The following is a 9,523-nucleotide window of genomic DNA, read 5'->3' as shown; positions in this document are numbered from 1 at the left end:
CATATTTCTCACCTCAGGAAAGGTGCATGTCGTTCAGTTACAATTAAATTCTTTCATGCGTTTAATGCATGTGCACGCCCAGTAAAAGAGCATCAGGTGTTGAATAAATCGCTTCAGTGAGTAACATTAGGGGGCAGATTTCTAATCGGTCGCGTCATCATAATCTGTGAACAATAATATACTGCATGTTCGTTAACATTTTCTCGTTACAAAGGTTAGATCAGATGTTAATTGCTTTGCAACCGTTCCTATATAAATATTGTTCAACTGGAGAAATTACTAAACATTACACAGCCACAGGTAATGCGTATCGTTCTTGTCTTTTTAGTAGCTCAATTTGTTTCTTTTTTGTTTGTCTTCTGTATAAAGCTCTAGCATGGAATTTGTTGTGGCTAAAGGGAGTGAAGCAATTGCAAATCGCATGAAGACATTTAATGTTGTATAAAATTTTCAAAATTAAGGAGTCTTATTAAAAATTAGAATATGAATAATACTCTCTACGTTCCGAAATGCACTTAATTTGAACTCTGGGCAATCTTTAGTCTTAATTCTCATTTCATGGCATGTTCTCAAGCTTCGTTTACACGTTACCAAATTCACTTGTCACGACATTGTTTGACGTTGATACGGAGCAACGGTCATCAGCAAATACGTATTAATTTGATAGATTTAGTATAATTACTCAGGTGTCGGACATAAAAAAATTGTCGACTTTCGGAAAGCGTATAAAAACTCTAGCACGTGGCACGTGTTTTTTAACTTTCCGAAAATCTCGCAACATCCCTCGTGCATGGATCGCAATCCTGCACGCAAATTCATAAGTTGGTTTGCTTGCTCGTGTCAATTTTCAGTATTTACATATTTCTCACCTCAGGAAAGGTGCATGTCGTTCAGTTACAATTAAATTCTTTCATGCGTTTAATGCATGTGCACGCCCAGTAAAAGAGCATCAGGTGTTGAATAAATCGCTTCAGTGAGTAACATTAGGGGGCAGATTTCTAATCGGTCGCGTCATCATAATCTGTGAACAATAATATACTGCATGTTCGTTAACATTTTCTCGTTACAAAGGTTAGATCAGATGTTAATTGCTTTGCAACCGTTTCTAAATATTGTTCAACTGGAGAAATTACTAAACATTACACAGCCACAGGTAATGCGTATCGTTCTTGTCTTTTTAGTAGCTCAGTTTGTTTCTTTTTTGCTTGTCTTCTGTATATCATGGAATTTGTTGTGCTCAAGGAAGTAAAGCGATTTGCAAACCTCATGAAGACATTTAATGATGTATGATTTCCAAAATTATGGAGTCTTATTAAAAATTAGAATATGAATAATATTCTCTACGTTCCAAAATGCACTTAATTTGAACTCTGGGCAATCTTTAGTTTTAAGTCTCATTTCGTGGCATGCTCTCAGGCTTCGTTTACACGTTACCGAATTCACTTGTCACGACATCGTTTGACGTTGATACGCAGCAACGGTCATTAGCAAATGCCTATTAATTTGATAGATTTAGTATAATTATTCAGGTGTCGGACATAAAAAAAATCGTCGAATTTCGAAAAGCGTAAAAAAACTCTAGCATGTGGCTCGTGTTTTTTAACTTTCCGGAAATCTCGCAACATCCCTCGTGCATGGATCACGCAATCCTGCACGGAAATTCATAAGTTGGTTTGCTCGCTCGTATCAATTTTTAGTATTTACGTATTTCTGACCTTAGGAAGGTGCATGTCGTTTACTTACAATTAAATTCTTTCATGCGTTTAATGCATGTGCACGGCCCAGTAAAAGAGCATCAGGTGTTGAGTAAATCGCTTCAGTGAGTAACATTAGGGGGCAGATTTCTAATCGGTCGCGTCATCATAATCTGTGAACAATAATACTGCATGTTCGTTAACATTTTCTCGTTACAAAGGTTACATCAGATATTAATTGCTTTGCAACCGTTTCTAAATATTGTTCAACTGGAGAAACTTCTAAACATTACACAGCCACAGGTAATGCGTATCGTTGTCTTTTAGTAGCTCAGTTTGTTTCTTTTTTGTTTGTCTTCTGTATAAAGCTCTATAGCATGGAATTTTGTTGTGACTAAAGGGAGTAAAGCGATTGCAAATCTCATGCAGACATTTAATGATGTATAATTTCCAAAATTAAGAAGTCTTATTAAAAATAGAATAATATTCTCTACGTTCCAAAATGCACTTAATTTGAACTCTGGGCAATCTTTAGTTTTAATTCTCTTTTAATGGCATGTTCTCAGGCTTCGTTTACACGTTACCGAATTCACTTGTCACGACATCGTTTGACGTTGATACGCAGCAACGGTCATTAGCAAATGCCTATTAATTTGATAGATTTAGTACAATTATTTCGGTGTCGGACATAAAAAATCGTCACTGTTTTTTATTACCTACTGAATTTGGCTTCTTCTGTCGGCAATCCGGTATCGCGCAAATGGGACCTCGTTCTAAAATAGAAGAAATTATAATTTGAGAACTTTTATGTCATTTACGTTTACATTTACGTCATTAACGCCGTATTCTACGAAGTTTCGTTGCCAAATACAGTTATTTACCTGCATGGCTTTACTGAATCCTACAAATAACCTTTCTTCTTATTTCATCTCTTTAGCTATAGCATATATTTTTGTACTAAATTGATAATTAAACGAGACTTACCTGCAAGTTGAAGTTTGATTGTAATTCTGTCTTGTCATCAGTCCGGAACGAAGGATGCTGATCGAGCCGTATTCATAGCGCTGTAACCCAGTCCCGTCTTAGAAAGTAAAGTCAGGAACTCGATAGCCGCATCTAATCCAGGATTGAATTTCGATATTTTGTTTTCTTCGCAATATTCCTCCCATTTTTTTAAATATGTGTTGTATTGTTTCATCGTTCCTACTCTCCAGGAAGACATTAAAATGTCTTTAGTCGTATCCGGTCCGTAAACGAATATTGGTTTAAGCTCTCGCTGACAAGAGACAAACTAGTAAAGTTAGACTGGCATGCATTGGGTGTATCGCTTGTGGATCTTGTGGTAGCTGAAGGAGCGTTTTGCGTGGCTTTAGTTTTATCGGAGGTTCTTTGAGTAACTGCATTGCTTTGGGATACCAATATTGTGTTGTCCAATCCGAAATAACGACTATCCCCTCGGCTTTTTCTTGACATATCTTGTTTAATACTAATGGAATGACAACTAAATGGAGGAAAAGCATATAGTTTTAGGTTTTTTCCATTGCATTGTAAAGCATCAATCAACAGCTTTGGGATCTGGTCTATATGATGCATATATCGGAAACTGTTTATTTTACTCTAGAAGCAAATAAATCAATTTCTGGAGTGAAAGACAATTTTGTCAGTGCACCACTTAAAACCTGTGGGTCTACCATCCATTCTAAATTGTTATTTTTACATCGGGATTCAGTATCTGCTATTGTATTAAGCACGCCAGGAATGTAAGAAGCACTTATCCAAATATGTCGTGTAATACACCACTCCCATATATCCTTACAAAGTTTATTACATTTCTCCGAATGACTTGTGCCCATGTGGTTCAAAATAGTGACTCCCGTAGTGTTATCCAACCTAAGGCGGGTATGAATATTGTGTTTGTCTTTAGCAAAGGTTTGTAAACCTAGAAATGAAGCAAGTAGTTCTAAATAATTTACGTGATGCTTTGCTTCTGCAAGTGTCCATTGCCTCCCAGTTGAAATGCCTTGACATTCAGCACCCAATCCAGATAATGAAGCATCTGTAGTAATCTGGAGGGTTGGTGGGTCCTGTAAAATATTATTTTGTTCTGTGGCTATGTTCCTTATCCACCAATTAAGTTCTTTTTTGGCAGGAGTGGACAAGGTCGTACTGGCATCAAAATTTCCTTTGTTATATTTTAAAGCAGATGTTTTATCACTTTCCAAATATCTATAATGAAAGTGGGCCGTAGTTTGTACCTGGGAAGGTTGATACAATTTTCCCAATAACACGAGCAACTTCCCGAATTGATGATACTCTCGCATCTAATAAATTTTTACAAACTTGTGTCAGGCCCTTGACCTTTTCCTCAGTAGGTTTAACAGTCCTCGTTAAAGAGTTTAGTGTAAACCCTAAAATTGTAATGACTTGTGATGGGAGAAAACATGACTTGTCAGGATGAACAACTAAGCCCAGTCTAGTAAATAATGTAATTGTGTCTATTAAATTTTCCAAGTACTGTTGAAAACTTTTACCCTGCAAGTAAAAATCGTCTAAATGACCCAAGGAAATGTGTCCTTGTTTATGAAAGTGAGATAAAGGAACTTTTAGGAGTTTTGTAAATTTCTGGGTTCGGCAGAAGAAAGGCCATTTGGTAAGCTAGTGAATTGATAAAGTTGACCTTCCCATTGAAAACAAAGAAATCTTTGGTCATGCATGCTTATGGCAAATGAAAAGTAAGCATCCTTTATATCAATAGATGCCATGTAGCATCCTTTATCCATCAACCTAATGATGTTTGTCAACGAGTCCATTTTAAAATGGTGATATTGAACAACTTCATTCAGTTCATTGAATTTCTTAAGGTTTAAGATAAGACGATAAGTGCCGTCCTTTTTGGGACAGAGAAAGGCACTAGATATAATTTGTCCTGGCTGACTACTTGCAGACTTGACAATTTTCTTGTGTAACATCTCGGTCAATATCTGTTGCATATGTGTAGTCTCAGCAGGATCTGGGATATGATACACGTTTTGCTGGGTTGGTGTGTCAGTACACTCAATTTTAATCCCAGCAACATCTGAAAGTATGTGTTTGTCTGATGTTATTTTTGCCCACTCATCCCAACAATGTGTAACCTGGCCCCCTTGGAACGATTGACATAAGGAAATTAAATATTCTTTAAGTGTTGGTATAAACTGTGGGAAATAACTTACATTTTCACGAATTTTTTCTGAACAATGAATCATTTTCTCTTGTTCTCCATTGTGGGCTTCCGTCGTTTGGGGTTTGAATTGTGGCCTCTCCAAAAAAACTCCTTCTGACCTTTGTTATAACGATTAGTAGGGAAGTGGTTTTGGTCGTTTCTCAGCATTATAGGGTTTTGCTCTGTATGTTGTACGGCGTTTCTTTTGCTGATTTGTTAGGTTTTGGCCCAAAGCCTTTGTCTCTTTTGCCTCTTTCAAGTTTTTTGGGAGATCATTCCCAAATAGTAAGGGACCATTTGGAATCTCAGCCTTGCAAATGGAGGCATAATCAGGGTGTATAGCAAACCGTATCTGTTCCCGACAAAGTCGCGATAATTCACAATTTGCATGTCCTAGCATTGCTAAAGCATCTACTGAACGAGAAGCTAGATTTTTGTTTAAGGATCCATTAGTTTGAGGAAGAAGTTCATCTCCCGTTTGTAAGATTGAAATAGCTACTTTGCGAAGAGTCTGTTGTGAATTGGATAACTGAAGATCCATTTTCTTCTTTGCAGACGACAACAGTAGCCATATTTCATTATTTACCTTCGTGGGAACCAGATTTGAAACATTTTCAGGTGTGTTATAACGCTCGGTGAGGGTCTTGATTTTTTCAGGTGTTAATTTTGTGCCCCAGCGTTTATCAACAATTTCTGCTAATTGTTTCTGGATTGCGGGGCCAGTCGTTTCATCCTCGTCAAGTAGATTTGCTAGTTCTTTTAAAGCTGAGTGATCTACTTCTTGTTGGTCAGTGACCTGTTGGGATTGTAGCTCAGTAAGCAAATTTGTACCCGCGCGGACACTATCATCATAACTAGCATGAATACTTATTGGTTCATCTTCCTCCTCACGAGGGCATCGCCTTTTATATGACCGATCTTCCTCATCAGGACTCGTCGATTCATTTGAATCATTTTGACATTTCTTTCGTCTTTGAGGCCTGGCGCGATTATCTGAAGGCGTCTTGTCCGGTTGACAAGTCGTTGGACGCCGGTAAACAGCGGCAAAGTGTTGACAACAAAGAAGCCATCTGGCCCATATTTTCATTAATATTCATAAGAACTTCCGTATTTCTAACCTCTGAGGGTTGTTCTTTTCGGTTCGGTGAACCTTTCTGATGACAAAGTTGTGTATTTTGGGTCGGGCTTTGTGATCTTTCTCGACCTCGGCTGTCTGCTTCGCGGTCGGAAATATGGTCTTTATCGATGATTTTAAAACGATTTACTAACTTTGCTGAAATAAAAATCCGTTCAACATGTAAGGGTAACTGTGGTAATATGTTCTTACCTTCTATAAACAAAACTTACCAACCGATTGGCAATAAATCCAAAGGATCATAAACTTTTCCCTATAGCAAAAAAGTTTTTATCTTGGCGGAACAGCGAACACGTTAGCACTGATTGGCGATGCACACATGCGCATCTCATGTGAATCCGTAGTGACGTAGACTGATGACAAGATAGAATGGACTATCAAAAGCTGGTAATCGTTTTGGCGATGAGTTTCTCATGGATTTCTCTGGCCCATTTTGACAACCATCAGCAAACAGTCCGCGTGAAATAAACAGAATGTTAAACGTCTCCATTAAGTCACCGAGGATGCAAGGGAATGAACTCATAAAAACGTTTGTTTCGATAGCAAAAAGATTCTCAGTATGTGTGTATTAATAGGGTCAGGAAAGAAATTGCGCTTATGCAATCGTCTACTCCCAATGCAGCCGGCAATGCATTAAAGTATTCTCCAAAGTTGCCAAATACCCAAAAAATTGCATTCTTTCTTCACGACAGTATAACGACATACAGGCCCGTTTTCCACAAGGCAAATTATTCGCGCAAACTGACAAAAAGTAGGAGGAAGTCCTGCGGAAAACAGGCTTTACGGCAAGTACGACACACATGCAGATCGTAGAAGTATGTTTGCTATCTCATAAAACTTAGTCTACCGTATTTTCTCAAGTCACGACCAAGATGTAGATCCAGTGTAGTTTTCCAGTTATTTAGTTACAAAATGTCGCGCCTCGTTGATGGGAATGTAGATAACTACCATATACATTCGAGGTCGTAATAAGGTCTTGCATATGTTACAATCATATCCTTTTTCTCTGAAAACAATGAACATATAATTGGCATGTTGGAAGGACATAACGGATGTCTGTAGCTAAATGCAATTCTAAGAAAATACCCTCTATTTTCCGGAAATAAACGAAATTCCTAAGATCGCCATTTTCAGAAACGAGGTTTAGCGCGCAATGGGGAACATATTAAATACCTGTAATTTGCTCTGAAAAGGTTCATCATTCCAAAATATGTTCCAGAATTAAATACCGACTTTTTAAAAGCAATATTGACAGAAAGTTGAGTGCCAACTGAGGGCGTTACCGCCGCGAAGGAATGTCATATCTGTCTGATTATGCTAAATTTATTGTTAAGGAATATGATACCTATATACGTAAAATTTCGCTTGATTAATGAGATTGGATCATTTCGCTATAGCTGCAAAAACACCACAAGACATTCAATCCGTGGTTCGTACAACAGCTAAGCAACGATATAAGCAGGTGAAATTATACCCTGGAATGGTGCAATATTTCATCGATACAGTATTCCATGCCATGAATCATGTTTACTGTTATCCATATAGTTTACCGTTTACGTAAATACTCTGCGACTAGAAGAGTTTGCGCAGCTAATTTGACCATCTGCATATCTGATTTGATATTTTGGGAATTTTATTTCTCTTATAACGCATTCGATTTAATATAATACAAATTTCATTTGACCACTAACAAATTTGAATTGAAAATGGTGTAGATCTCGTACAAAAAACAACTCAGACACAGAGTTGGAATAATTAACAACAAATTAATTATTAATCAACGAACAATAAATTCAATTACTAAGCAGTTCGCACGGAAAAGATGGGGCTAATCTGAAAGCCCATCCGAATATACTAATATGCAATTACATTAAGCTCGCGTGAAAAAACGGAGAGGAGGGCGGGTCGAATTCGGTCTGTAATGACCTTGTCGAAGCGAAGAACGAAGGAAATTACTCATGCGTTAAACTAAAGTATTAATCTACTTTAAATCTCAAGTGCAGGAAGCAATAAATTCTTTATTGGTATGCCAATAATTCCTCTTTATTTCAAATCTTAGCTGCAACAGGTTTTCTGATTAATAGGCCTCTCCTCTTTTAGCTTTCAAGCGCGCAATGCGTGACGGTAGTTGATTATCAAGCTACTTTGAATTGCGATATCGCTCTGCTTAGACAAGCAATTTTGCATGTTTGTAAGAAAATTTTGCCGATTGTCTTTGCTTCTTTATTAAACTAAATCTTTGAGGGATATTATTGATTAAATGTCCCGCAAACCTAGGAGGTTTAGGTAGTTCATAGAACGATTATCATAGAGTTTTAGGTCTCTGAAATATGAAAATCAGTAAAAATCTTTTCATGCCATATTGCGCAAGCCAAGTTGCTCTGACTCTGAGTGAAAAAAGACTTCTGGAACCTTCAATCACCATAGTTACCAAGATCAGACACCCCTAATAAATGAAAAATAGCTCGTTTTCAAAAAAATGATAATTTAAACATGGAATCGATATCCGGTGGAAATTGAAATTTATATCACGTGATATTTATATTGTATTTGTCAAGTGTAAAGATCACTCAAAACTACAAAAAAATTTGCTTTTGTCTAACGCTTAATCATATCTGCTATATATAAAGATTTCTGATTATTATTTTCCAATAATATAGCGAATGTTTTTAGTTTATAATACAAACCTTTGTTTCTTTGCAGAGAACATAAAAATCGTTGAGGCAATAGAAAAGGCGGCTAGAACACATGGCGAATCTTGCACATACTGGATTACTCGTTATACTTTCACTGTTAACAATAGATTCCTGTAAGTATATGTGGTGTTAACCAATCAGGAAAAAAATACATGAAATCTACAAGAAAACGGTTAAATTCCAAGAAAGCCCTGAAAGATTCTTTAATCATCCGTGTTGCCCTATGATATTCCTGACAATATAATTTTACTGTTGCATGATATTTTTTTTACTTAGACATCATTACCCATATCTTAGCCTATATGTTATCGATAAACGATGGTAAACTGTTAACTTGTTTAATTCACGCTAAAAAGTAATTTAAATAAAAGTCTGTTGAATATTTTTGTGATCGGTTTCTTTATGTTTTAGCTTATGCCCAGTCGTACAGTAACCGGATCTCAAAATTATATCAGGACTTGTCCATCTCCAGTACGTGTTTGAATGAAGCAGAGGAAAAAGCGCGACGTTTACCTCCTTTTCTGAAAATGAAAAAAGGCAGTTGAATTGGTTAATATATACACACAAGAATGTGAAGCATATGAAAATAATGATGGAAAGGCATTTTATGCTAAATTAAACGAAAATCTCAGAAGTGGAAACCCTGAACCAATCTGGAAAACAACGGGGGATTTACTAAGTGAAGGCTTGATACTCCTGGGTCCTGGAAAGTTCTCAAATCTCTACCGTTCCTGTCGTTGTTCAACTATCGTGGAAGGCACACAGTTTTCTTTCCACCAATTTGCCAGTACTTCTT

The 9,523-nt window shown here is 36.9% G+C and overlaps 1 long non-coding RNA gene across 3 annotated transcripts; it reads left to right on the top strand.

The window, feature by feature from the left end:
* The first annotated feature begins 221 nt into the window (after positions 1-221).
* On the top strand, positions 222-9,221 carry LOC114520773. 3 transcript variants are annotated; one of them, XR_003686726.1, is made up of 3 exons: positions 222-300; positions 8,735-8,840; positions 9,139-9,221. It is a non-coding gene; the product is annotated as an uncharacterized LOC114520773 (long non-coding RNA). The 3 variants fall into 3 exon arrangements; XR_003686724.1 differs by lacking the exon at positions 222-300 and adding an exon at positions 1,076-1,153; XR_003686725.1 differs by lacking the exon at positions 222-300 and adding an exon at positions 1,906-1,997.
* Positions 9,222-9,523: the final 302 nt, after the last annotated feature.

The sequence above is a fragment of the Dendronephthya gigantea genome, unplaced genomic scaffold, assembly GCF_004324835.1.
Source record: "Dendronephthya gigantea isolate DGI-Jeju-01 unplaced genomic scaffold, DenGig_1.0 000018F, whole genome shotgun sequence".
Lineage (NCBI taxonomy): Eukaryota > Metazoa > Cnidaria > Anthozoa > Malacalcyonacea > Nephtheidae > Dendronephthya > Dendronephthya gigantea.
Note: the sequence above shows the minus strand (reverse complement) of the source record. Positions and strands in the feature narration are given on the sequence as shown.